Below are 26,109 nucleotides of genomic sequence, written 5' to 3'. Positions count from 1 at the left end.
CGATTCATGGGGTCGCAAAGAGTCGGATATGACAGCGACTGAAATGAACTGAATTGAGAAGGAAGGCAATCAAAAACCAAGAATAAAAATAGTTGAGCTCTCCATGATTGGGCTTCCTGCTTACTTTCGCTGCTCAAAGAGACGAGACACCATCTTGCAACAGAGGCTTCATAGACAACTGGGCCTCTCCAGTGACAGCTGACATTTGATGCCCCATGTCTTTTAGTTCTTCTTGTTGCCAGTGGTCGGCCTGGTGATGGTGGTGAAACGGGAACAATTAATCTGTAGATTAATCTGTAAAAACAGCGTACTGCTCTGTATTTTCTTGAACACTGCTAACTGCTTTCTGGATGTTTTTATACTTTTCCTCCAAATCACAGAATCTCTCCTCCCAAAGACTGATTAACTGGTAAAGTTCCTGTGAATATATTTTCTTTGCTTTCTTCACGTCTTCAGTTAAGTTTTCACACAGCTTCGGTGATTCAGCCAAGGAAGAAACTATTTTCTTTTAGTTCATGTAGATTGTTACACAGTGTACTAAGAAAGCCATCCATTTCCTCCTTCTGATCGTCTATCTTATTAGCCACAATAGATGAAGTCTTGAAAATATTGTTCAGTTGGCTACTGATTTCTAGGATAGATGCCACATTGGGGGGATAAAGATGTTCCCAGTGAACTGAGGAGGTCAGTAATCAATTCCTGAAGTACAGTTTTACTTTCTGCTGCTAGCGACTGTTCTTTCAATATCATATTAGACGTCTGAGAAACAAGTGTAGACACATTTTCTGGAATCGATGAGAGAGACCCAAGTACTGCAGTAATGGTGTCTGATGCAGACACACTGGACGTCAGCAGGGCACCACGCAAGGCCTCGTGAACGTCCAGCATGGCCTTTGTTTTGTGCTGCCATCCTTAATTCTTCCATATTATTAAACAGACTGTTCAAGTTTTTGCCAGAAACATCCTGAGCTTCTGTGTTATGCTGATCAACTGCCTTTCCTTCAACTGTGTTAAGCATCCTGCTGGCAGCCTCATGAAGTCTCTCCTCTGTACTTTCCCAAGCCGAGGTGATATAGTCTTCAACAAGCTGTCATTTCGTTTCCTGTCTTCGAGTGTTTCAAGTTCCTGTGTCTTACTTTGCAGGTCAGATGTGCACTGGTTAAGTTCATTTTTACCGTCCTTAAACAATTCTGTAACCCTATCTAGCTCTTCCTCAACAGCAGCAATTTTTTCAACCAATCCTACAATTTCTTCCTCTTGAACAGTTAGCTCATAGCTCTAAAATTTTCTTCAGAAATGTTCACTCCATGTCTGAGAGTGTTTTGCCTATGTTCTCCTCTAGGAGTTTTATAGTTTCTGATCTTACATTTAGATCTTTAATCCATTTTGAGTTTATTTTTGTGTGCAGTGTTAGAAAGTGATCTAGTTTCATTCTTTTACAAGTGGTTGACCAGTTTTCCCAGCACCACTTGTTAAAGAGATTGTCTTTACTCCATTGTATATTCTTGCCTCCTTTGTCAAAGATAAGGTGTCCATATGTGTGTGGATTTATCTCTGGGCTTTCTATTTTGTTCCATTGATCTATATGTCTGTCTTTGTGCCAGTACCATACTGTCTTGATGACTGTGGCTTTGTAGTAGAGCCTGAAGTCAGGCAAGTTGATTCCTCCAGTTCCATTCTTCTTTCTCAAGATTGCTTTGGCTATTCGAGGTTTTTTGTATTTCCATACAAATCTTGAAATTATTTGTTCTAGTTCTGTGAAAAATGTGGCTGGTATCTTGATAGGGATTGCATTGAATTTGTAAATTGCTTTGGGTAGTATACTCATTTTCACTATATTGATTCTTCCAATCCATGAACATGGTATATTTCTCCATCTATTAGTGTCCTCTTTGATTTCTTTCATCAGTGTTTTATAGTTTTCTATATATAGGTCTTTAGTTTCTTTAGGTAGATATATTCCTAAGTATTCTATGATCCACCTCCCAGAATTCTGGAAATAAAAGCAAAAATAAACAAATGGGATCTAATTAAAATTAAAAGCTTCTGCACAACAAAGGAAAATATAAGCAAGGTGAAAAGACAGCCTTCTGAATGGGAGAAAATAATAGCAAATGAAGCAACTGACAAACAACTAATCTCAAAAATATACAAGCAACTTATGCAGCTCAACTCCAGAAAAATAAACGACCCAATCAAAAAATGGGCCAAAGAACTAAATAGACATTTCTCCAAAGAAGACATACGGATGGCTAACAAACACATGAAAAGATGCTCAACATCACTCATTATTAGAGAAATGCAAATCAAAACCACAATGAGGTACCACTTCACACCAGTCAGAATGGCTGTGATCCAAAAATCTGCAAGCAATAAATGCTGGAGAGGGTGTGGAGAAAACGGAACCCTCCTACACTGTTGGTGGGAATGCAAACTAGTACAGCCACTATGGAGAACAGTGTGGAGATTCCTTAAAAAATTGCAAATAGAACTGCCTCATGACCCAGCAATCCCTCTGCTGGGCATACACACCGAGGAAACCAGAATTGAAAGAGACACATGCACCCCAATGTTCATCGCAGCACTGTTTATAATAGCCAGGACATGGAAACAACCTAGATGTCCATCAGCAGATGAATGGATAAGAAAGCTGTGGTACATATACACAATGGAGTATTACTCAGCCATTAAAAAGAATTCATTTGAATCAGTTCTGATGAGATGGATGAAACTGGAGCCGATTATACAGAGTGAAGTAAGCCAGAAAGAAAAACACCAATACAGTATACTAACACATATATATGGAATTTAGGAAGAAGGCAATGACGACCCTGTATGCAAGACAGGGAAAGAGACACAGATGTGTATAACAGACTTTTGGACTCAGAGGGAGAGGAAGAGGGTGGGATGATTTGGGAGAATGACATTCTAACATGTATACTATCACGTGAATTGAATCGCCAGTCTATGTCTGACGCAGGATGCAGCATGCTTGGGGCTGGTGCATGGGGATGACCCAGAGAGATGTTATGGGGTGGGAGGTGGGAGGGGGGTTCATGTTTGGGAATGCATGTAAGAATTAAAGATTTTAAAATTTAAAAAATAAAAAACTAAAAAAAAAAAAAGTTCGCTCCATTTTTTTTCACGAGTTGCAGCAGGATCCCGTTTCAGATGCTCTATCTCTTCTGTATATTCCTTAGTCAGGGCTCTCTTGGTGAGTTTCTGGTTAACCTCAGGCTTATTGAGTATGTTCTTTGCTCTATGAGCATATCCCAATGTACTCAGAGTTTCCTCCAGGTTGAGAGATGCAGGAGAAACTGTTGCAATGATAGATGTTCTTGTACTTCCCCCAAGAGAGTCCTGGAGGATTCTAGTCAGTTCACATCCTCGATAAGGAACATGAGGTGTTCTTTCTACAAGAATAGTGATAACCCTTCCCAGGGTCAACAGGGACTGATCAATATTTCCAGCTTCCCGAGCTCTCTTGTCAACTGCTCCAGAATGGCTGATGTTCTCTCACTGCCTGCAAGAGCAACCTTAATCAGAGCTTTCTTGGTGAGTTTCTGGTTAACCTTAGGCTTATTGAGTATGTTCTTTGCTCTAGCCCAATTCTACCACCTCCTTTTCCCATCATGTTGCCAAGACTCGGTTCTTATAACTTGGGGATATTAATGACACATTTGGCCAATGGACTGCTGTGACATCCAAATGAAAGGTATTGGTAAAGTGAAATTCATTCACTTGAGTAATTATTGATGGGTTGTTCTAGATCCTTAGGAAAATGATGGAGTAATAATTAAAGGTTGGAACTCTGAACACCCCCTGCCCCCCCACCCCCACACATACCCGTACACCCCCCCCCACCCCCTTCCCCCACCCACACACACACCTGTAGACCAAATCCTGGCTTCCTTACCCACGAACTCTGGGAGGATTAATAATACTTGAAGAGTTATTGCCAAATTTGTGCTCAGTTGTGCCTGACTCTTTGCGATCCCATAGACTGTAGCCAGCCAGGCTCCTCTGTCCGTGGGATTTTTCAGGCAAGAATACTGGAGTGGGTTGCCATTTCCTCCTCCAGGGCATCTTCCCAACCCAGGGACCAAATCCGCGACTCTTTTGTCTCCTGCATTAGTAGGCAGATTTTTACCAATGCTCCCTATTTGCAAAGCATTTAACCACATAGAAAAATGTGCTATAAAAGCATTTGAAAACAAAAGATTTCTTTGACATAAACTAGGTCGAGTTACTCTTTAAGGAGACAACTGAATATCTTATATCAGAGGTAAAAGAAGAGAGCAGTACACACCAGCATAACAAAATTCTTTAAATATAAAATGAAGCTTTAATTATTAATCATTAGCCATTGGGAACACAGATGTCCAGGATGCCTTATTTTACTTGGGTTACAAACTAAAGATTAATTCTACTGCCGTTAGAGCATCCTAGGTTTCTTTTTATTAACTAATTACCCAAGTGATATGTGAATATGTTCCTTTAATAAGTAATGAAAACATTTAGATGAAGCTAAAGTTCTCTGTGATATCTGATGTAATTTTCCCATAACATGTGAGGAAAAAGAAACGATCTCAGTAGCTTGAAGCGACAGCATTTATTATCTACTCAGATTTATGTCCATGGCTGGGCAGTGGGCATCTGACTTCACAAGACCCTGACTTACAGACCCGAAATGGCAGTTCCTCACCATCTAGAAAGTGTCACCTCAGCAAGAAAGCAAGATACATCACGGATCACCGTGACATCCTCTCCAGAGTGACACACACTTCCCGTCACATTCCACTGGCCCTTGTCGGGCACATGGCCACTCCCAGTTCACAGGTGACAAGGGTCAATCCTATCATGCACTTGACCCCATCCCTGACCTTGGGAAAGTTGCTTAATTTCCCTGCGTCTCAGTTTCCTCACTTGTAAAATGAGAACAGATACAACACTAATTTCAGGGCATTGATAAGTAAAATAAGCGTAAAGCGCTTACAGTGGTGTTCAAAGTCTAGCCATGATGCTGATGAAGACGACGCTTTATGTCTGTACAGCACTGTGTAGTCTAAGTGTATCTTGCGCTAGTCTGTAATTTATAAGCAGCTGCATTTTCAACCCACAGAATCTTCCATTGTGTTCCATCACTTTGGTGTGTGCACACATAGATGAACTTAACGCATATAAAACATACCTATTTCTGTTTCCATGCAAACGTTGAGACCCAGTTTTAATGCTTTCGGTCTGAGGCTACAGGATACTTTATAGAGCAATCAATGGGTGGATGCTGGATATTTCCTCATGTGAGCAAGAGAAGACAGGCTGCTTTCAACAGGCAGTTCTAGCTCATGTGCCCATTGGCCTTTGGCAGTCTGATGTCAGAGGCGACGTGAATCGGGGCGCTCGGATGCTTGAACGGTGACACCGTTGGAAACCTGGAGTCTTTCTTGGCCCATTTCGAACAAGCACTGTTGGCTTCTCAAAAATTACAGTTTATTTTGTTTCCTTCTGGGAAACTGAGTATTAATTCATCCTCATAAAGCACATGTCTCTGGAATAGCCAACCAGGCACTAATATTCACTTCCCTTTAGCTAATTTGTCTCTGTTATTAATACCATGCAGCTCCATGCTCTTCAACACCCCCATGACAGTCAATCATCTGGTCAATTTGATTTTTTTAAGCCTTAATTGAACCCCTAAAATGTGTTTACTCTGAATGCGTTAAGGTTATACTTATCAAATCGGAACTATATTCCCTCCTTAAATTACCTTGAAAACAAAATCAATAGTTTATTTAACCAGAGTCAAGAAAGGAAAAGGGGAAAAAAATACCCTGGGGAATTTTTGTAATAAGTTTTACTTGGAAGGAAACAATGTGGATAAACAAGGGGAAGGAATTTCAGTGTGAAGCAAAGAATATGAGGTAGCTTGGAGGAATAGACAGGCACCTAATTTAATATTGTTCCTTTCAGTGCAGTTTCTTACAAAATAGGTCACCAGCTTTTGTTGCTTTCTGAGCAAACCATAGGAATAAACAACCAGCTGACATTTTTTAATATGACAACAGCTGGATTTAATACAGACATTTATAGCATTTTTTTCACCAAATATTTGAGATCATTAAAAAACTGGGCTGCCTATTAATGCCTCCAAATTGGACTCCAGGGGGGAAAATTTGATCCAATTCCGATGCCTCTGCCTACGCTCCCAGTGTGTTTTACATTTGCAGGTTCTCAGTTTTTCTGCTCCAGGTCATAGCTCCTCTGTATTGAGAAATGAGGATCTCCATGGAGTGACAGGTACAGCCCAATATTCTCTAAAACTGGGGTCCTGAACCTCTGGGATCTGACGCCTGATAATCTAAGGTGGAGCTGATATAATAATAATGAAGTGCACAGTAAATGTAGTGCACTTGAATCACCCCGAAACCATCCCCCCAACCGGGTCTGTGGGAAAATTGTCTTCCATGAAACCGATCCCTCGTGCCGAAACACTAGGGAACAGCTGTGCTTAGATCCGAGCCTTCCCATCAACTAATCTTCTCCTGGCACTTTGAGGATATCCGACAGTAAGCAGAAGGCAGCTTCTTCCAGAAAAGCTGATGAATGTCTCCTGGGGGATGGATGGTTAGATTGAAGTCTAAACGTAAGAGGAAACAAGAGGGTTGGTTATTTTGTTCAGCTTCCAAATCTTTCCAAGTTGCTTCCCTTTTGGATCTACACGTCCTGATCCTGCAAGTCTTTGAATTCTCATCGAGTCAGATGAGAATTGGGAATCCTGGAGCTCAGCTCATCATCTTCATTAGCTCTTCTGTGTCTTTTTTCATCAAATATTTCCTGAGCATTCCCCCTGGCAGCTGGCCTTAATCCAGGCTCTGTGCTGGCGGTGGAGACCGTGGAACAGAATAGCTGTGATCTCTGCCCAATCTGAGAGAACAGAAAATAAAGGACCTACAAACAGATAAACAAGATAGTTTCAGGTACTGAGAAGTGCCATGAAGCAAGGTAGGACCAAATAGTATGTCACAGTCTCTAATATCTAGAGTTCCGAAGCTTCCATGTTCTACTCTTTTCATAAAACTCGATTCACAAATTTGTTTCACTGGTGACCTTCCCACAGCTTTCCAACATAGCTTCTTCTTCTTTTTTTTTTTTTTTTTTGGCTTAAGTTAACTAGAGCCAGTCTCTCCTGCTTGTGACCAAAGAGCCCAACGGATACAGAAATAGTGAAAAATAATCAAGAATTCTTCCTAACAAGATTGTCCTCAGAACTTCAAATACAATTGGAAGAGAAGGGTAAGACCTGCCCTGTTTGGAGGAGACACTTAGCAGGGTTTTGGCTGCCCTGCATGTCAATTGGGAAAAAAAAGCACAACTTGAGAGTTATGAGTTGTTTTCTGGGGGCAAAATGAGGACTAGACCCCAGAAGACAGTGTCTCAGAAAGCTCTGATGAACTGCCCTCAGGGAAGGTCAGTGATCTGAATGAGAGGGGTGCTCGCAGTCAAGCTCGTATTTTGGCAGAGGCTTGTTGCCAGTCACAAAGAGCAGGTGTTTATGTTAGTGATTTTAGTGCTTTGCTAGATACGGAGAGATGCAAGAATCTGGGCTCATAAGATCTTCTCCTGAAAATATCTAACATGTGACGTGTTCTGCCAGTTTTGCCCAGAGCCCCGAATGCTTCCCTCCTGATCTCCGGCCTGAACTCCTTTCAGGATGTGTTGAAGGTCAGTGACTGCAGTGGCTTGTGACTTAATCCTTGTAGGGGCAGATGGCGCTTGACACTCGTATCTAAACACTGCCAGTGCCTGCGGGGGACTTCCTGTCTTAGCTGCCATCCCATCCCCGGCTTCCACGACCTCTCCTGCAGGTAGAGCTCTCACCTGACCAGGGCTTGGCCAGTCGGCACATGGAGGCTTCCCTGAAAGCTGGTGATGCAGAGAAGCAGGGTTAGTGACGACTCTGCGCTGGTGATGGGGGCATCGTGACTTGTCTCCAGAGACAGCTGGGACCAAACAGCTGGAATCCAGTGCTCAGGTTAACACTGCAGAGCTCCACAGTGTAACTGAGACAGGATTCCCGGCTGCAGAGACTCCCAGAAGCCTGATTTGCTGTCCCTCCCAGAGAGCTGGGGAGCTTCCTATTGCTGCTTATTAAATTCCTTTCCTGCTTGAGCCGAGTGGACACAGGCGACCGAGTCCCCTGACAGAGGCGTGGTCAGGACCTTCTGCTCCGCGTGCCTATCCTTTCTGAGTCTGAGCAGCTGGTGATCCTCAGAGCCACCGAACTGTCTGATTGGGGAGTGGGGAACCTTTCCTTGTCGCCTGCCTGCAGCAGCTGACAGACTAACAGAGCAGAAAATGTTTTTTTGCTTCACAATATGAAAATTCGATGGTAAATCAATGGTGGGCCATCTGTGAACACGTTCCCACAAATGCCAAGTGTTCTGAGTTGGTGGACAACAAGTCCCTGGAGAGTTCTTCTCAGCATTGATATTCATAACAATGAAGATGGATTCTCCTGAGGGGTGGGGTAAGGAAGAGGGCTGGTCACAAAGTGGGAGAGAAGCCGCCCTGGCCCCTGAACCCCGTGAGGAGTGAGACACAGAGGGTTGGAGGTTGAGGGGGAGGAGAAGAGTCAGGATCAAGTGAAAAGAATACGTCGGCTGCTGGGTCTGACCTTCCTGGCGGTCCCCCAGTATCCATGATCTCTTCTGGAGCTGTGGAATCCCAGAGCCTTATCTGATCACTTGGAGTCTGTTAGGAACTTGTGCAGGGGCTCATGGCCAGTTCAATCAGTGGGAACGTGAGTGTAAGCTCCGTGTCCAAATTCTGGGAAGTATCGCAAGGACCACAAGCTGCTTTCTAGTTTCCTGCAGCTGGAATGAGAAGCCTTATGCTGAGCCTGGCTGAGCAACAAGGTGGAGGGGGCCTGGGCTCTCAGTGTCTTGAGAGCCACAGTGCGAGCACTGCAGTACGCACCTTTAATGGACACAGATACACTTATCTCTAAGGCACTATCAGTCTTGGAAATTCACAGCAGGCTGCAATCTCACTAACACACAGTCCGTGTTGCTCAGCACTGGGCTAGGACCTGGGCAGAGGAGGAGGTCGTTGAGAAGAAATTGTGTAGTTCCAGTGAAATGTCTGGTAGAAAGAGAACACAAAACTCCCCGGGGGTGGAGGCTGGGTGGTGAGAAGCAGCAGGTAAGAGCTATGGGAATGAGTGCAGCAGATGCTTGGGGCTTGGTCAGGGGAGGTGGGCGGGGGAACTGGGCCCCGAGGCTGCAGGATGAGGGGAGAATGGCAGAGAATATGGCTTACCTTCCAAGGCTCAGAAGGTGAGTTGTCCTTCCTTACCAAGTCAGCAGGAGGTGATTAAACCTCACTGGAGTGGGTTTCTAGAGGGTCTCTTAACCCACAGTTAAGATGCACAGGGCCCAGCACCAGCCAGGGCTCAATTATTTGCCTCGTGAAATAAAGATGAGATATCTGTATAGTAATCCACCAACCAAATGAAAGAGGCGGTAATGCGGTTTGGTGGTTAAAGGAAGGATGCCAGAACCTGAAGACTGGGGTTTAAATGCTTAAAAGTCTAGCTTTACCATTTAGCAGGTGATGAGTAATCTGGGCAAGGTAATTAACAAGCTCATTCTCCTGTGAATGGGTGATGGTGATGATAAAGCCTCTCCTTATAGGGACCGGCCTTCCCGGGTGGCGCTCTGGGAAAGAATCTGCCCGCCAGTGCCAGAGACAGAAGAGACTCCGTTTCGATTCCTAAATAGGGAAGATCCTCTGGAGTAGGAAATGGCAACCCATGCCAATATTCTTGCCTGGGAAATCCCACGGTCAGAGGATGGCAGGCTCCTGTCCTTGGGGTCACAGAGTCAGGTATGACTGTGCACACACGCCTATAGGGATTGTTGAGTGGGGTATATACATACAGATGGAGGAGTAAATATTTAGCTCAGTGCTTAGAAAATATGTGCTGGATATAGAACTGTGGCATTATCATTTTGTAGTTGTTGATTGCAAAAAGAGGACCCCTAGGTTATGACCAACCTAGACAGCATATTCAAAAGCAGAGACATTACTTTGCCAACTAGGGTCCATCTAGTCAAGGCTATGGTTCTTCCTGTGGTCCTGTATGGATGTGAGAGTTGGACTGTGAGGAAGGCTGAGCGCCAAAGAATTGATGCTTTTGAACTGTGGTGTTGGAGAAGACTCTTGAGAGTCCCTTGGACTGCAAGGAGATCCAACCAGTCTATTCTGAAGGAGATAAACCCTGGGATTTCTTTTGAAGGAATGATGCTGAAGCTGAAACTCCAGTACTTTGGCCACCTCATGCAAAGAGTTGACTCATTGGAAAAGACTCTGATGCTGGGAGGGATTGGGGGCAGGAGGAGAAGGGGACAACAGAGGATGAGATGGCTGGATGGCATCACTGACTCGATGGACGTGAGTCTGAGTGAACTCTGGGAGATGGTGATGGACAGGGAGGCCTGGCCTGCTGCGATTCATGGGGTCGCAAAGAGTCAGACGTGACTGAGCGACTGAACTGAACTGAGGGTCTTTAAGCCAATTTCCTCTTTCTAAAATGTCCTGGCAGCGTTTCCCCTGATGTGTTCAAACCCCCACCCTGGTTTTGAGCCCTGGTAAGCCTCGGGTCCTCTCTATGAAACCTATTCTGACCCCAGAGATCTTCTGACATCATATTATTTCTTTTCGGGGTCTAGATGAGGTCTGTCCTGGTCATCTTCTAGATTCTTATTTTATTTCATCCCCTGATCTCCAGTCACATGAAGCACCCACATCACCCTTGGACCCCTGCTGAATTCTCCAAATTCATCCCTTCTATTTCCTTCTGCAGTTAAAAATCCATGTAACCACCCCCCACACACTTTTAACACCTAATTTTAAAACATACATGTAAATCATCACACCAGAAATATTTAACACTCATATTCTAAAAGAAAACTTTTAGATCACTTTTCAATTATGTCTGGTGGAAGCTCAGGACCACAGAAATTTGATATACATCATCAATGATTTGGAAAATGTATGAGAAACTCAGCTCTAATTGATGGAAATTTCTCATTATTCCATTTTCTTTCAAACTTGTCCTTTTCTGGCAGAATTTGATGGGGATGTGCTCTATTTTTATGCTTGGAAATCTTTCATCGATCTTCAATGCCACAAAACCATGGGTGAGTTAACATAGAAAATTTACAAATGTCTGTGACCACACACTCCAAATGTTTAATACATGATTCTATTTGTGAGTAGTGCATGAATGATCAAAACAATATAAATATTGTGGGCAGGGCTGTTTGTTCACATAGTCACAAATGAGTATTGTTGATATAAAGGGACAAGATTCAGCTATTCCCTCCTTTAAAAAATAACTTTAGTTTGATTTGATATAAGCATGGTGAATCTTGGGCTTCACAAGTGACTCAGTTGGCAAAGACCCTGCCTGCCAGTGCAGGAGACGTAAGAGACAGGGGCTCGATCCCTGGCTTGGGAAGTTCCCCTAGAGAAGGAAATGGCAACCCGATCTAGTATTCTTGCCTGAGAGATCCTATGGACAGAGGAGCCTCGTGGGCTACAGTCCATGGGGGTTGCAAAGCACTGGACACGACTGAGCGTGAGGCACAGGAAGGATAGTGGACCTTGATCCACGTAAATAGATGGGAATTGAAGAGCTTCAATTATGTCACTCGATGCTTTGTGTGCCTTCCACAGAAATGGGCTGCCTTGCTTTCTGGCTTTTGAATGAGTTTGCTGATGCGTGGGGAGAATGGGTGGGAGACGAGGAAGTACGAGGGCGGGTCTTCATTCTACTGGACCCCACAGGGAGTGGCCCCAGCTGGGTGCATCCCCTCCAGGTCACAGCTCCTGTCTGCCTTTAAGTCCCAGAAACCTTCCCCAACTTCACCCCACCCAGGGTCCTGGTGGTACAGCCAGGGCCCCGCAATAGCCTTTGTCATTCCCCTCCACCCTGCTCACAAGTTTTAAATAGTACCTATGTGAAGCTCTCCTCCAATTAGCCAATATGAGTGCCATCTGTTTTCTGCTGGCATCCCAACCGATCAATCTTCCTTTTATAAAGGGGGAGAAGGGGGTTTGTAAAAGAGAATGTGGAAAAGAACCCACAGAGAGCATACGCCGGTTGCGAGGGGTCTGGATATTGATTCTCTTAAAACAGTTTGTGCCTGTGAACCCTTACAAAGTCACCGAGTGCCCCCAGGGGTCTGAGTACTCCAATTTGATGATCGCTGATCTAATATCCGACCATCTGCCCCTCTCTCCTCGGCCCCATAATTGCAAGAACCATGTTGGGAACCAGAAAGTCGTTAAAGCTGGTGAGTGTGTTAGCATCCAGACTAAAGGATGCCAAGGGGTGCCAGGTAGCCACGGTGTGTGTGCTTCCATCAGTCTCATAGCAGGGAAGCCACTTCCCTCCTTGAGATGTTGTTGGGGAGGGGCTGATCTCAGGAGGCAAGGACCCCAGGGTCACCTGCTTGAGTCAAGCACTTATCACCCTTGGCAGGGAGCCTGCCTGTTTTACCCACCAGCCTCTCTGCAGCACTGATTTAGAAATTCTAGACAACCCAGTGAGAGTTCTTTATTGCAGCGGTGGGCAACTGATCTACAATAACATGTAAAAAGATAGGGGTCCCCAGGCAACAACAGCAGCTGCCAATTAAGCTGAAATTGGAGTTAAAACGTGCACTGGATCCACCTGCTAGGAGGAGTTGGAGGGCAGTGGGGAAAGGGGCTGGGGTGGTGATTCCATGCTCCCCATCCCAGAAGCTGCCTAGAAACTCCAGGGTCATTGCTGAATAATCTATAGGTGTCTTCATCCCCAGGTGAAGTGATTAAGAGCCCGCCTGCCAATGCAGGAGAGACACAAGAGACACGGGTTCAATCCCTGGGTCAGGAAGATCCCCTGGAGAAGGGCATGGCAACCCAGTCCAGTATTCATGCCTGGAAAATTCCATGGACAGAGGAACCTAGCGGGCTACAGTCCATGGGGTCACAAAGAGTATTGGACATGACTGAAGTGACTTAGCCCTTCATCCCCAGAAGGCAATGGCTGTGGATGTGCTTGCATAGCTGCACTAGTGGGTCTTATCTCCCAGGCTCATTCAGAGTAAACCAACCTTCCTTCCTGTCCTCGATCTTGGTGCCCACTTCGTTACTTACACAAAGGCAGAGGCTCAGCTCTCCCTCCATCTGGTTGTTACCTGGTCTTTTTAAGGGAAATGAGGTAATGGATGTACACATTCCCATAGCACTTGGCTGGAAAGGCAGGCAATAATTCCAGCCTGTTTCCCATCCCATTTCTCCTTCTCTTTGGGGCCAGGCTGGGGTGGAGTGAGTCAAAAGGAATTCTGAGCCTGTCCAGGCAGGAGCTGATGATCCTCTTGAATTAAATCAGGGGCTGTGGGTAGAAAGGGAGACAGGGAGAGGATGCCTGCCATCTCCCTTGAAGGGAACAGGTGTTCTCCTCTCTTGTGGGTTATTTGGCTCACTCACCTTGGGGTTGGCCTTGTTTCTGTATTCAGAAAAAGAAACTGAGGCTCAGAGGAGGTGGTAACTCATCTAGAGTTACACAGCTGGCAACAAGGCAAGAGCAGAGTTTGCACACAGGGACCCTCTTCAGATCCATTCAATGATGGTTGCACTTTCCTAAGGGACAGTCATTGGAGAAACAGCAACGAATATTATAAAATTGGCAAAGTCCTGCCCTAATAAGCTGTGTTAAGAAAGATGGAGGAGGACTTCTCTGGGGGCACAGCAGATGAGAGAAATCCACCTGTCAATGCAGGGGACATGGGTTCGATCCCTGGTCCAGGAAGATCCCATGGGACAGCTAAGCCTGTGCACCACAACTACTGAGCCCCTGCTCTAGAGCCCGTGAGCTACAATGACAAGCTAGTGCACTGCCAGCTACTGAGCCCCTGCTCTGGAGCCTGTGCTCCACAACAAGAGACCCCCACCACAGTGAGAAGCCCTTGCATTGCAACAAAGGGCGGCCCCTGCTGCCCACAACTAGAGGAAAGCCCGCCCAAAGCAATGAAGAGCCAGTACTCACACTCACATCCATCGAGTTGGTGATGCCATCCAACCGTCTCACCCTCTGTCATCCCTTCTCCTCCCACCTTCAGTCTTTCCCAGCATCGGGGTCTTTCCAAATGAGTCAATTCCTTGCATCAGGTGGCCAAGGTATGGGAGTTTCAGCTTCAACATTTAAGTACATTAAAAACTGCTCACGGTCGTTAAGTCTAGGAGCCCTCTGCCACCACGCAGTCTTGCTGACTGTATTCCTTATTTGGTATATGGCGTCCCCGTGGCTTGCTTATGCTATGATTGGAAGTTTGTAGCTCTTAATCCCCTTCATCCGGTTCACTCATTCCCCCACTCCTCACCCTTTGGGCAACCACCAGTTTGCTCTCCGTGTCTATGAGGCTGCTTGTTTTGCTTGTTCATTTGTTTTGGTTTTTAGCTTTCACATATAAGTGAAGTCATAAGATATTTGTCTTTCTGACTTAATTCATGTAGCATAATTCCCTCAAGGGAATTATGTCATAGCAATGGCACTGATATTGTAGCAATGCCAAGATTTTATACTCTTATGGTTGAGTAATATTCCGTTGTGTGTATATATAATGTGTGTATATATATGTATACTCACAACCTGGAATCAAGATTGCTGGAAGAAATACCAGCCACTTCAGATATACAGATGATACTACTCTAATGGCAGAAAGGGAAAAGGAACTAATGAGCCCCTTGATGAGGGTGAAAGAGGAGAGTGAAAAAGCTGGCTTAAAGCTCAACATTCTAAAAATGAAGATCGTAGCATCCGGTCCCAAGACTTCATGGCAAATACACAGGGAAAATGTGGAAACGGTGACAGATTTTATTTTCTTGGGCTTCAAAATCATTGTAGACAGTGTGTAAAGTTATGACATTAAAAGACTCTTGCTCCTTGGAAGGAAAGCTAGGTCAAAGCTAGACAGCATATTGAAAAGCAGAGATACCACTTTGCCGACAAAGGTCCATATAGTCAAGCTATGGTTTTTCCAGTAGTCATGTATGGATGTGAGAGTTGGACCATAAAGAAAGCTGAGCACCAAAAAATTGATGCTTTCGAATTGTGGTGTTGGAGAAAACTCTTGAGTCCCTTGGACTGCAAGGAGATCCCACCAGTCCATCCTAAAGGTAATCAACCTTGAATATTCATTGGAAGGATTGATGCTGAAGCTGAAACTTCAATACTTTGGCCACCTGAGGCAAGGAATTGACTCATTGGAAAAGCCCCTGATGCTCAGAAAGATTGTGAGGGCAAGAGGAGAAGGAGGCGGCAGAGGTTGAGATGGTTGGATGCACCACCAACTCAATGGACATGAATCTGAGCAAACTCTGGGAGACAGTGAAGGACAGGGAAGCCTGGCATTCTGCAGTTCATGGGGTCGCAAAGGGTGGGATACAACTTTGTGACTGAACAACAGGATAATCTTAGAGCCTGTAGAGTAGTCTCAGGAAGAATCATATTTACTCCAATAATGGAGTCATTGCCAAAATGATCATGGTTTTCTCCAGGATCCTCAGAGGGGGTGAGAACCACATGGAAATCTGTCCGTTTATGCCACAGTCACGTGCTACCTGGGCACCTCCTGAGCTGGAGCTCATTTGCATATCCTTTTCACTAACCTTGAACCTGAACCCAGACATTTATAAATGCCAAGCTCATCCTCCAGGGCCAGCTGGATGGGCATACTACCTGCACAGCTGCACGGAGTCCCACACACAGAGGGGCCCTTCAGTTCAGTTCAGTTGCTCAGTCGTGTCCGACTCTTTGTGACCCCATGAATTGCAACACGCCAGGCCTCCCTGTCCATCACCATCTCCTGGAGTTCACCCAAACTCATGTCCATCGAGTCCGTGATGCCATCCAGCCATCTCATCCTCTGTCGTCCCCTTCTCCTCTTGCCCCCAATCCCTCCCAGGATCAGGGTCTTTTCCAATGAGTCAACTCTTTGCATGAGGTGGCCAAAGTATTGGAGTTTCAGCTTTAGCATCAGTCCTTCCAAAGAACACCTAGGACTGATCTCCTTTAGGATGGACTGGTTGGACCTCCTTGCAGTCCAAGGGACTCTCAAGAGTCTTCTCCAACACCACAGTTCAAAAGCATCACTTCTTCAGCCCTTACTTAGTTTAATACTCTACTATTACTGTCTTGAAAGTCTTAGAATGTTTGGACACAGGACTCTGCATTTTTATCTGGCATTGGGCCCCAAACGTAGCTGAACCTGCCACCTTCCAAGGAACAAGGTTTGCCCCATCTCAGGTTTTAAGAAACACAAGCTCCCCAAGTGTTTGATCACTGGGTGTGCCAGTGGAGGGTCCCACTCAGTGGAATTCACAAGCCACCATTGTCTTGGCTAAACCACACAAGTCTTACCAGTGCTCAGGTTATGTCCTGGGAACCAAGTCATGATTTTAGGATCTGAGCCTGACCAAAGATGGAACATCATTAGAGTCTGGCCTAGATACTCCTCATTCATTTCTTCCTCTCTTATCCATTTCTTCTGCTTCAGGATGGGTTTGATCAGGGTCTCACTGAGCCCTGGCTGCTCTGTTGATAAGTTTGGAGCTGGAGCAGTTTCTGTTCAGTGCCCCCAATTTTGTCTATACTTGAGTAAAATAATGCCCCCCTCCTGTGGGGATGAACCTCCAAGGTTGGCTTGTCCTGCGGTCTCATTCTGCTGAGGCCTCACTCATGACCCCAGGGCCATCATCCTCAACCATCCAGGAGCTGCCACGAGAACCCAAAACCCTTCCATACCATAGTCCCAGGAATGTCCCCCAGGTCACCCTTCCCCTCTGAAAGTTTTTTGAGAGAAGGGTTTAAGCAACTGTAATAAAAATGAGAAAGACTGTTTCCCAGCACAAAATGAAAACATGGGGACCCTTGTTCAATGACTGTTAGGAATTTTAAAACAGAGTTAAACCAAACAGGGACCCTTCCAAATGCGGGTTGCATGCCCTTGACGCCAGTGCTGTTTCCAAGGTCTAGCAACTTAATCACAAGGCAAACCCAGGCTGTGTGTCTTTTGAAAGTAATTACAGCCTCATTTTTCTTTCATCTCTATTGCGTGAGTCCCAGGCAGTCAGACCCTGCGCAGCTAAGCGAAGCCAGAGCCCAAGGCTGCCTGGTGTGGTCTCGGAGTGCATGGAAGGAGGAGGCAGAGATTCGTCAGTGAACTTTAGGGCTGTGTGTGCTGCCCAGGATGCTGGCAAAGCACAAAATTACCCCCCAAGCCCTCAATTTCAGAGCAGCATTTTCCACACATCCTATGCTGAAGACATCCTTTCTGTGTTACTATTAATATTATTTCAAATTCCAGCAAAATGGTTCTACATCTGCTAGGTGTCCCTTTTTTTTTTTCTCTTTCTCTCTTTCGATTATGGATAAATCGAGTTTTTATCCATCATTGTGTACGTCTGCATCCGTGTGGCAAGGGCTGTGGAGAACCGAGGCGGGTGGGGGGACTGGTCAGGAGGTATTTGCAAAGGCATGTGGATTGCTTCACATTTTTTTTTTTACTCCAGCTGCCTTTAGTTGGAGGGTTATGAGGCGTCTTGGAGGAGAGAGAAAGTTTTCCAAAACCACTGCTTCTGTTAGCTAGAAGAGAATCCAAAAATCTTTAATATCATCAGAAAATTCTGCTTGTCTTTTTTTTTAAATTATTTAAAGCTATCCAGACTCTGACAGCTTCTCATGACCTCCAGTGCCACCATCCTGCTCCAAGTCACTATAGTCCGTGACCGTGGCCTTCTCACTTTATCCTTGTTTTGTGCCACGCAGAAGCCCGTCATCTTAAAAATTGTTAGATATGTTTACACCCCTGCTCAAAATGTTCCAGTGAGTTTCACTGGCACGTGAAACACAACCCAAACACGTTCCTACTGTCCGCAAAGCTCTCTTTGATCTGGAACTCACTGTCTCTCTGACCTCACCACCTGCCCTCTTCAAGTTCAACTGCCTGGCTATGATAGTCCCTTAAACTCCTGAACAAATTAAGTTCGTTAGTGTTTCACAGCCTTTGCCTCTACCGTTCCCTGTCTGAAATGCACTTTCTACAGGCATTTGTTGTTTAGTTGCCATCTCCGGCTCTTTTGCGACCAGGCTTCTCTGTCCATGGGATTTCCCAGGCAAGAATATTGGAGTGGGTTGCCATTCCTTTCTCCAGAAGATCTTCCTAACTCAGGGATCAAACCCACATCTCCTGCATTGGCAGGCAGATTCTTTACCACTGAGCCAACTGGGAAACCCTTCCATATGCATCCACGTGTGGAAATAAGCAAAATAATTGCCCCCCAAGGACGCTCATGCTCTAACCCCTGGAACCTGGGAAAATAATGAGATTTTCCCGGGTTATTCAGGTGGAACCAATGTAGTCATATGAGCCTTTGAAAGGAGAAGAGGAAGACAGAGACTCAGAGTTCCAGAAGGATTCAAGGAAACTGAGGCCTGGAGATGGGATGGTGGTTTGCAGAGTCAGGTTAATTAGAATTTCAGCCCTGGGGCTGCTTTGCTCTGCTTTTATTAAGTCAGCAATCACGTTAATCAGCTCATTCAGTAAATTTTCTGGAAAGTGATTGTGAAACAAGACATGCTGTCACAGAGGGAGACCCGAATCGAATTGCACTTATTGTCCAATGGAACCTGCTTTTCAAACCCTTCAGAAACCTATTACCCACCAGGCCCCCAAGCTGTACTTTGCCCATAGAGATTTGTAGCTGAGCAGCCCAGGGTATTACTCATTATGGTGGTGGTGGTTTAGTCGCTAACTTGTGTCCGACTCTTGCAACCCCATGGACTGCAGCCCGCCAGGCTCTTCTATCTAGGGGATTCTCCAGGCAAGAATACTGGAGTGGGTTGCCATTTCCTTCTCCAGGGGATCTTCCTGACCCGGGTCAAACTCGGGTCTCCTGCATCGCAGGCAGATTCTTTACCAACTGAGCTACAAGGAAGCCCGACATGACTTGTTATAATACACAATATTTTGCCACTGTTGTTGTTTAGTCACGAAGTTGTGTCTGGCTATTTTGAAACCCCATGGACGGTAGCCTGCCAGGGTTCTCTGCCCACTGAATTTTCCAGGCAAGAAGACTGGAATGGGTTGCAATTTCCCTTTCCAGAGGATCTTCCTAACCCAGGGATCAAACCCAGGTCTCCTGCATTGGCAGGCGGCTTCTTTACCCCTGAGCCACCAGCGAAGCCCGGTAACATACTGTGCACTGATGCTTGTGTGTCTGCTTCATTACACAGTGAAGTCCACATGTTTAATCTTCCTCATCTGCTTATCCAAAAGAGAATTATTGGTAGATAAAGGTGGCTGTTTGCTTGCTTTATTATCTATGATCTCAGAGCAGTGTCTTAACTCCTGATGGTGAGAGTTTAGAGTAATCACCATCACTCTCTGAGGTCATACATAAAATAGTACATGGATGACTAGTGAAGCCAGTTTATAATTCTTCCATCTCCCAATCTAATCCTCCCTTCATGAAGATGCACTGTTAGGCACTGGGTATTAGTATAAATCAGACTATTCAGTTAGGTGTAATTAAGGGGGGAAATGGGTACCTCTTTGCAAAGATGAGCCCCATTTTGCCGAAATAATTCCATCTCTATGTCAACGCACAGCTCAGGGAGGCAGCATGAAATACAATTATCTTTCTTCTGACTTAATGGGGGGTTATGCTGTTATTTTTCATTATCATAATTTCTCAAGACATATAAACAGATTTTTTTCCCCTAATGTAATTACAGTCCTACATACGAGACAGTTTATGTCTAAATGAAAACTCGGGCAGAGTTAACATGAGTTTGTTGTAGATGATACTGGCATTTCAATTTTAAAACACATGCCCAGTCCCCACTCCAGGAGCTGAGGAGTTTGAATCCAGCTCTGAAGGTGACTCCTGTAGCATCTTTTCCTCTTGAAAAGCAACTGTTACAGCCCCCTTGCGCCAGCTCTATGCCTGCCCTCCCCTGAGCTACCCGGCCAGGCTGCAACCATTTTTCCTACCTTTAACCTTTCTGTTGCATATGCCAATTTGTTTGACTTGATGAAAGACTGACTTTTACATCCTTCATAAAATCCCTTTGCTGCAACCTAAACTCGGCCGAAAAGTGCTCAAGCTAAAATGGCCCAGGGATCTTTCAGCTCTTCACAGAGATTAAAAAAAAACAAAACAAAACACAAGAATGATTTTTTTAAAATTGTTACATAGGAATCCAGGAAATAGAAGAGCATTAAGGGTGAGCCAGATAGATACAGATGGGCATTTTGCACAAAGGGAACTGGTCTGAGGAGGAAAACAGGTTTGCAGGTATTGAGAGAAAGGTCCCCTCGAATTGATGCTTTTGAACTGTGGTGTTGGAGAAGACTCTTGAGAGTCCCTTGGACTGCAAGGAGACCCAACCAGTTCATTCTGAAGGAGATCAACCCTGGGATTTCTTTGGAAGGAGTGATGCTGAAGCTGAAACTCCAGTACTTTGGCCACCTCATGCAAAGAGTTGACTCATTGGAAAAGACTCTGATGCTGGGAGGGATTGGGGGCAGGAGGAGAAGGGGACGACAGAAGATGAGATGGCTGGATGGCATCACTGACTCGATGGACGTGAGTCTGAGTGAACTCTGGGAGATGGTGATGGACAGGGAGGCCTGGCGTGCTGCGATTCATGGGGTTGCAAAGAGTCGGACACGACTGAGCAACTGAACTGAACCAGCCAGGACCAGAAGGATCACTGAGAGAGATGATGTCAGGGTGAGGAGGGACACAGAGGAGAAAGGCTGTCCCGGATGGTGGGGTTAGAAGTGGGAGAGGCCACAGAATCAGGAGGTGGGAGGTTCTGAGAATTATCCTGAGCCCCCTCCCAGTTGTGGCTGAGTGACTTCCCAGGCTGGGGGGCATCTGAGCCCCTGAGGCCCCTCATGTTTCCCAGGAGGAACCTGCACTCCCGAATGGGGCCAGGAGTCCCCACCTGCCTGCAGGGAACCTGGGAAACTTAGGCCGAGGCCTTGGACCGAGAGAACTGGGAAGTGAGCTGCGGGGAAAAACACGATCAGAGGACACTGTGCAGATCCTCTGATCCTGCGAGTGTCTGAGCTGGTGAGTCAGGTCCTGACCTGAGGCCTGATCCACAGCATCTGCCTGCAGCGGACACACACATGTGCTTACACTTGCACATGTGCACGCTTGCTGTTGCACACTCACTGCCATTGTTTGTTCAGCAGACACACACAAGAGCTTACATGTGCACATGTGCACGCTTGCTCTTGCACACTCACTGCCATTGTTCAGCAGACACACACATGCGCTTAGAACTTGCACATGTGCACACTTGCTCTTGCACACTCACTGCCATTGTTTGTTCAGCAGTTCATCCATTCACTCTGCAAATGTTTATAGAGCGCACTCTCTTGCCAAGTACCGCGTTACGTTCCAGGAACATTCAGAGAAACAATTTAATTCCTGGGGGCCCAAAGCTCCTGGTATACTTGGAGGGCAACTGGGAAAAAAGATGTTATCTAAAAGTAAGCAGATAGCCACAAATCCTAGTTTTGCCCAATGACCTCTGTCTGCAATTTCCTATCTACCAGGAGGCTGAAGACCACACCCCCTGCATACAGTAAGTGTGTGTTAAGTTGCTTCAGTCGTGTCCGACTCTTTGCGACCCCATGGACTGCAGCCCACCAGGCTCCTCTGTCCCTGGGATTCTCCAGGCAAGAATCCTGGAGTGGATTGCCATGCCCTCCTCCTGGGATCTTCCCAGCTCAGGGACTGGACCTTTGTCTTTTACATCTCCTGCACTGGCAAGCATTCTTTACCACCAGCGCCACCTGGGAAGCACACAGTAGGACAAGCCCATTTTGACAATCCCTTTTCTCCTCCTCCACCTTCCTGAGAATTCTGAATATTCCCTGCCCCCTCTCCTCTCTCGGCAGCCTTTCCTGCAACTTGTTTTAATCACTTTTTGAGTTAAAAGTCAATATTTAATTAACCAAGTCATTACATTTAGCTTCCGCTTGAATCTGGGTATTTGCACGTCTGTGCATGTCCAGGCCCCTGCCCGCGCGCCTCTCCATCTATCTGCTGCCCCTTTCCCGCAGGGTCGCTCTCGCTTCCTTTGGGGCAGAGAAGGAAGGATGCTCTCAAGCGGGTTCTCTGGGCACCAGCGAAGCAGGGAGGATGGGCTTCCCCTGGAGGACGCCCCGCGCCTCTCCCCGGAGCAGGAAGAGTTGCTCTCTTCTTGTAGTTAGTAGCGATGGGGGTTTCTTGCTGCATCTCCACTCCCCATTACAGAGCCTGTGTGTGTGTGCGCGCTTAGTCACTCAGTCGTGTCCGACTCTTCACAACTCCTTGGACTCTAGCCTGCCAGGTTCCTCTGTCCATGGGGATTCTCCAGGCAAGAAGACTGGGGTGGGTTGCCACACCCTCCTTCAGGGGATCTTCCCAACCCAGGAATTGAACCCAGGTCTTCCACATTGCAGGCAGATTCTTTACCATCTGAGCCACCGGGGAAGCCCAAGAATACTGGAGTGGGTAGCCTGTCCCTTCTCCAGGGGATCTTACCAACCCAGGAAATCCAAATGGGATCTCCTGCATTTCTGGAGGATTCTTTACGCTGAGCTAACAGGGAAGCCACAGAGTCACTGGAGGGTTTTACTTAAATTGAAACCATTCATTCTACATAGAAATGGGGTGGGGAGGAGACTGAAGACCACTCATCTGGTGAGAGAGGTTCTCCCAGCTTTGCTTGTCCCACATGTGGAGGATAGAGCTCATCACAACAGTCTGTCCAGGTGTGTAATTTAGCATCCTCATTAGCAGCGCAAGGTGAGATGGAAAGGAGAAAGGCTTGGCTGGAGGCATGTTGGACCTTCGCACGTGAAGGAGTTTTTAATGATGTTCTTTGTGAGAAAGTTACCCCCTTTTCCTGGTTCCTGGGTACTTTTATCATGAACAGATGCTTTTTCTTCAACTAAAATGATTTTTGGGGGATGATATTGATTTTTTTTTTCCGACCATTGAACCAGTCTTGCATACCTGAGGAAAAAAAATCCCACTTGCTCATATTATGAAATTCTCTTTACACACTGTTGTATTTAATTTGCTAATATATTTGAGAAGTCTGTGTTTAAATTCATGAAAGATATTGGCCTGTACTTTCCTATTTCTGTATTGCTTCTGTCTGACTTGGGCATCAAGGTAATAAAATGAGCTGATAAGTGTTTCTTATTCCATTTTCTGGAAGAGATTGTATAAAGTTGGTGTTAAAAATTTTAATGTTAGATAAAATTCTTTAGTGAAACAATCTGGAGATTTCTTTCTCAGTAGCTTTTTAATTACAAAAGCAATTTCATAAATAGTTTTAGGACTATTCAAGTTACCTATTCCATCTTGATTGAGTCTCGTCGTTTGTGGTTTTTGAATAATTGGTCCATTTCTCTAAAGTATAAAATTCATGAGCATTAAGTTGTTTATCGCTTCCCCTTATTATCCCATTGATGTCTAGATGATCTGTAGTGTTACTGTTTTATTCCTGGTGTTAATGAGCTGTTTCTTCTCTCTTTTTTCTCAGTCTTCCTAGAAGTTTATCGACTTTATTGATATTTTCAAAGAAGCTGTTCTTTTGTCGTTGCTATTTCCCCCCTATCATCTTTATCTTCCACTTCATTGAATCCTGCTCTTTACTATTTTCTTCCTTCTGCTCACTTTGGGTTTACTTTGCTCATCTTTATCTAGTTTCTTGAAGTGATAACTTAGATTACTAATTTGAGCTCTTTCCTTACTTAATGTAAGCATTTAGTACTCTGAATTCCTCTCAGTATGGTTTTAGCCACCTCTCACAAATTTTGATAGGTTGTATTTTCATCCTCATTCAATTCTATGTGTTTTTAAAATTTTCTTTTGAGACCTCCGCTTTGACTCATGGCTATATAGAAGGGCACTGTCTAATATTCGTATGTTTGAAGATTTTCCTGTTGTCTTTGTTATCGATTTCCATTTCTAGTTTGACTCCATCATGATGAGAAAATATGCTACTAGTGATTTGAATTCTTTTAAATGTGTTAAGATTTGCTTTATGAATCAGGATATGGCCTCCCTTGGTAAATGTTCCATGTGGGCTTGGGAAGATGTATATTCTGTTGTTGGATGAAGTAGTCTATAAATGTCAATTAGGTCCAGCTGATTGATGGTGCTGTTCAGTTTAACTATATCTTCACTGATTTTCTGTCTGCTGGATATGGAAATTACTGATAGAGGGTGTCAAATACTGATGCGTTAGACGTTGAGGTCTCCAGCTATGCTTATGGATTTATCCGTCTCTCTCGGTGTCATCAGTTTTGGCTTCCTGTAATTTGAAGCTCTGTTGTTTGGCGCACACACATTTAGGATTACTACGTCTTCTAGGTGGCTTGATCTCATCGTTATACAATGCCCCTTGTCATCTCTAGTAATTTTCGTTGCCTGATGTCTACTTAATCGGTTACCAATATAACAACTCCTGCTTTTATTGAAGTAATGTTTACATCACACTTTATTCATTCTTTTACTTGTAGCCTACCGATATTAGTTTCAAGGTGAGTTTCTCGCACACTGCATGCAATTTGAGTGGTATTTTTTAATCCACTCTGGTCCTCTTTTGATTGATATATTTAGGCCATTGGCACCTTAATTATTGATGGGTTAGGACTAAAGTCTGCCATTTAAATTTTTATTTTCAATTTGCTCCCTCTGTTTCTCTTTTCTTGGCTTCCTGGGGCTTTTTAAAATGTTTTTTAAATGTCATTTTGATTTATTTATGATACAGTATTTTGTATATTTTTCTCAGTGATTGCTTAGGTATTATAGTATGCATGTGCATGACTTAACATGCTGCTATCAATGTTTCAACACTGCAAGGTAAGTAAGAAGCCTTCCCTTTATCTTTCACGCTTTAAAAATACAATTGTTGGGACTTCCCTGGTGGTTCAGAGGTTAAGACTATGCGCTTCCACTGCAGGGGCCTCAGGTTTGATCCCTGGTCAGGGAACTAAGATCCCGCATCCGCACTGTGTGGCCAAGAAATAAATACAAATAAACCTGTATTCACATACTACTTCAATAAAAAGATTGTATTTTGAAAAAAAAAGTACAAGTGTCTGAAGTGTTTTTTATGAGCAGTACATCACGTGATGTGATTATCTTTGTTTCAGCCATCACATATGATTTAAGAAACTCATGAAGTGAAGAATAATAGTCTAATAACACCCATTTTTAACCTGAGCAGGCAAGTGACAGGGCTGGACTAAGGTGAGCCGAGTGCCTTACACCTGTCCTCCTGGAGTGGGTGCCCCTTCAAACCTGTGCCCTGGGTGCCTCTCTGGTCTCAGCCCGTCCAGGCCCTACTCAGTTATATGCTTGGATCTGAGTTTTAGAAAGAGCCTGCTGGCTGCCCTGGAGAGGATGGAGGGTTGGGGCAGAGGTTGGGGAGAAAGAGGGAAACCGCTTAGGTGGCTGTTGCTGTCCCTGCAATTTAAAACTAGCACGAATTTTTGTTACGGGACCTGTTGACAGGAGGCCTTCATACACATCCCCATTGGCTTCAGTTCTTATAATAGCCGTGTCTCCCTGTTTCGTACTTGAAGAAACTGGCTTGTTAATGGGGGACAGAGCTGGTGAATGGCAGAGCAAGGACTAAGCGAGTCATCCAGCCCAAAGCAGATGCTTTTCCTGGCTGTGCTCTCCCAGAATCCTCCCGCCCTGAATTACCTGCTACCTGAAAGCTGGGGCTGCATCCGATCACTTCTGCATCCTCCATGGTACCTGTGAAAGGAGATGATCAGAAAAGTCTGCTCCTCCAGGTCGGGTGTTCTCCTTTTTTCTCTGGGGAATGACTTGTCTGTTGCACTGATTGGATGGTTTGGAGACAGCCTGATGATCTGACTTGGGTCTTGGGCTACCACCAATATTGCCAGCAGGGCCGGGGAGGAGAAATTCTGTCTACAGAAGTGGTCTCCAAAGAGTTTTCTGCCAGTCTATCGA

At 45.1% G+C, this 26,109-nt stretch overlaps 1 pseudogene; it reads right to left on the bottom strand.

Annotated features, from left to right (window-relative positions):
- Window positions 1-289: 289 nt before the first annotated feature.
- LOC138416894 (kinesin-like protein KIF11 pseudogene) lies at window positions 290-25,885 on the bottom strand (annotated as a pseudogene).
- Between the last annotated feature and the right edge of the window lie 224 nt (window positions 25,886-26,109).

Source organism: Ovis canadensis, chromosome 13, assembly GCF_042477335.2.
Source record: "Ovis canadensis isolate MfBH-ARS-UI-01 breed Bighorn chromosome 13, ARS-UI_OviCan_v2, whole genome shotgun sequence".
Taxonomy (NCBI): domain Eukaryota; kingdom Metazoa; phylum Chordata; class Mammalia; order Artiodactyla; family Bovidae; genus Ovis; species Ovis canadensis.
This window is presented reverse-complemented; position numbering and strand designations above follow the sequence as displayed.